The 3,758-nt window shown below is 35.9% G+C and overlaps 1 pseudogene; it reads right to left on the bottom strand.

Annotated features, from left to right (window-relative positions):
- Positions 1 to 2,036: 2,036 nt before the first annotated feature.
- Positions 2,037 to 3,148, bottom strand: LOC102747644 (renin receptor pseudogene; annotated as a pseudogene).
- Between the last annotated feature and the right edge of the window lie 610 nt (positions 3,149 to 3,758).

Consider the following 3,758-nt stretch of genomic DNA (forward strand, 5'->3'; position numbering starts at 1 on the left):
AACCCATGTAAAATGGGAAATGTCCATGGTATATAAAAGAGAGGATAGATCTGCAATCAACACAGGGAGAAGAAGCATTAGCTGGCCATTTGACTCAATCAGATGGTCATGGAATTGCAACCTGTGGACTGTGTCCACAACTGGGATCAGAAAAAGTACAAAATCAGTAAAGATCCTGCTGGAAATGCTGGAAATGCACCATTCCAAAGTGTGTAAAAGATCAGCGGTCACTATGAATTATATACGGCATATACTTAATAATGTAATGATAATAATACAATAATATATGTACACATATGCATACAAAATTTATATTAATTTTTAATTAATTAAATTATATGATTATGCATACATAATAAAACCACAAATATATTTACATAAATTATATAATTTATAGTGTATGTAATATGTAACTATATACATGTTTGTAGTATGAAATATTTATATTTTATACTTATAATAATATATGCACTTTATAGTAGTGTGGTTATATTTTATATAAATATACAAATAGTAAATATGTTTTATTAACACAAAGGTATACTAAAAAATAAGTGTATTCACATAATTTGTATTAATTATGTATTACATGGAATATATAATTTTATATATATGATATCTATATGTACTCTGCAATATCTGTATTTTTATAGGTATAATAATATATGCACATTATATCCATAGTTACATTATATATAAATATACAAGTAGCAAATGTTTTATCAATATAAATATATAAAAATACAAATGTTTTCATAAAATATAATATGTAATATATAACTATATATGTGATATCTGTATGTAGTATGACATTTCTATATTTTATACATATAATAATATATGTACATTATAGTAGTTTCATTATATGTAACTATACAAATAGTAAATATGTATTATTCATACAATATATACTAAAATACAAATGTGATTTACATAAATTGTATTATTTATTATGTGCAATATATTATTTATTTTTTTGAATCAGTATTAACTTTGTCACTCTTTATAGACATTGATCCACTTCCACATGAAAAGTAGGGGGCATCTACTTCCACTTAGTATTCTAGAGAATGACGTTGTACCATAAACCATGAATAGTAACTTGCACAGGGAAGAAAGTTGACTATAAAATAGTCAAGCCCCAAGATGTCCCCCCAAGATTGGTTTTTGGGTGTATAATTATAGATATCTATTAACTCCACAAAGCTAGTTTCTTTTTAGATCTATGTAGTATTTTTCATATCCACCTCGGGATCTGGATCACCAAACTTTCAGAAGAGGTTAAAAAACAGCCACCCTCTGTCAATCAGATGCAGTTCTCAATCTCAGTCACTGTAGGGCTATTTGAAGTTAAATACCTTCTGTTTCAGAGATATTTACATCAAATTAGACATTTACAAATGGTTCATGGGATAGAACGGCCCAAATGTCATTTTCTTTTTTTTTTTTTTTAAGATTTTATTTATTTATTTGACAGAGAGAGAGAGAGAAAACAAGTAGGCAGAGAGGCAGGCAGAGACAGAGGGAGAAGCAGGCTTCCCGCTGAGCAGGGGGCCCGATGCGGGACTCGATCCCAGGACCCTGGGATCATGACCTGAGCCGAAGGCAGCGGCTTAACCGACTGAGCCACCCAGGTGCCCCCCAAATGTCATTTTCACCTGTCCTGTGTAAGGAAGTTAAGCACTCCTAAGTTTGTCTAATAAATTCAGTGCATTTTCCCCAACATAAAGAACACAAGTTATTCTAAATGTTTTACATTTATTTCAGTGCACATTTCCAAATGTTAAATGGAATGAAATTATATTAAATGGTTATATCATATTTGAGCATATTATGGAATCTATAGCCCACAAATCAACTCACATCAATACTATAATTCACTCTAAAAGAACATCACAGGCACACGGAGAACAAAATTCCTTTTGTTTTTCTTTTTTATAAATTTAAAGTATACCATCTACTTTTAAACTACACTAAAAGATTTAACAAAACAGCCAATTTCCAAACCCCTTTTCTAAGTTTGGCATGAGGAGAGTTTAATCCATTCAAACCTTCTGGTTTGTCATCCTATAAATAATGCTGTCATACCCAGGATCCATGTCCCAGATACTGTAAGCGGTGATAATCACGGCCAAGGCCAAGGCGATCATTATCCAAAGTACCATGCTGAAAACCACTGGATACTCAAGGTTATACTTACATGCGAGGTTATAGGGGCTTGATGGGTTCTTCGCTTGTTTTGCCTCAAGAATAGTCCTTGTCTTCCTGACGAGAGAGGTGTCAAATGATCGGACGGTTGCTAACTCTACTGCTGCATTCCCGCCATAAAAGTTGTACATGTCATCTGCGAACTTTTGCAGAGCATCAACGAGGATCTTGGAAGCATCTCTGAATTGTTGAGGATGTTTCCCATAATGTTCCCCAATTTCATCCAAACCTGCCATCTCCAGAGAATATAAATCAGAACAATGATCCTTGGCTAGATGCTTATGTCCAGACAACAAACTTGGAATATCATGTAGCACTTGCAATTCAGAAAGAAAGAGCAGATCAACTTCATTGTTCCTACTCAGAGAACTGGGGGGAAGTGAATTGAGGACAGAGTTTTCCTGGAACAGGCGATTGTGGAGCTGTCGTAACGTTACGGAGAGATCTTCAAAAACCGAGTTCGCCTTCCCCACCATATACACTCTCTCCTCACTGGGAGCCAACTGCAAAACTACAGGAGTTTCTTCAGAAAATAAGGAGTGAATGGAATTTGCAACGTTGTCAAGACTAAAAGGAACTGCATTCTCCAAAGGGTGCGAAATCACCATAACGGTAGCCCGAGGACGATGGAACAGGTTACCTACCGCAAGTCCTGGCCAAGAAAGGTCTTCTTTAACAGAGAAGCCCATGGACAATGCAGCCACGTCTGGAGTTTGCTCTCCTGGTATAGACCAATTTCCATCTCGGAAAACAACAGACCCTAGTGATCTTAATATACTAAACTAGTTCCCCAAAACACCCGCCGCCAACAAGGACAGGAGCACCACGAGCGCGGCCATGGTCCCACGGTGGTCGCAACACCAAAGGGCGGCAGGGACCGGAACGGCGGAACACGAGTGACCACTGCAGCCGTAGGGGGTGATGTGCTCCGGCTCTGTAATATATAATTATATATGTGATATCTATATGTACTATGCTGTGTCTGTATTTTTATATACAAAACATGCACATTATATTCATATGGTTATACTATATATAAATAGCAAATGTTTTATTAATATAAACATATAAAACTACAAATATGTTTTCATGAAGTATATTATAATATGTAATATATGGGGCGCCTGGGTGGCTCAGCCGGTTAAGGGTCTGCCTTCGGTTCAGGTCATGATCCTGGGGTCTTGGGATCGAGTCCCGCATCGGGCTCCCTGCTCAGCGGGGATCCTGCTTCTCGCTCTCCCTGTCTGCCTGCAGCTCCCCCTTCTTGTTCTCTCTCTCTGTCTCTCTCAAATAAATAAATAAAATCTTTAAAAAATAATAATAATATGTAATATACAATTATATATGATACCTATATGTATGATGTAATATCTCTATTTTTACCCACATGATAATATATGTGCATTAGAATAGTATGGTTATATTTCCAATGATGTGGATGGAACTAGAGGGTATTATGCTGAGTGAAATAAGTCAATCAGAGAAAGACAAGTATCATATGATCTCGCTGGTAGGAGGAATTTGAGAAACAAGGCAGAGGATCATAGGGG

This window comes from Leptonychotes weddellii, chromosome X (assembly GCF_054177405.1).
Source record: "Leptonychotes weddellii isolate Sample4059 chromosome X, ASM5417740v2, whole genome shotgun sequence".
NCBI lineage: Eukaryota > Metazoa > Chordata > Mammalia > Carnivora > Phocidae > Leptonychotes > Leptonychotes weddellii.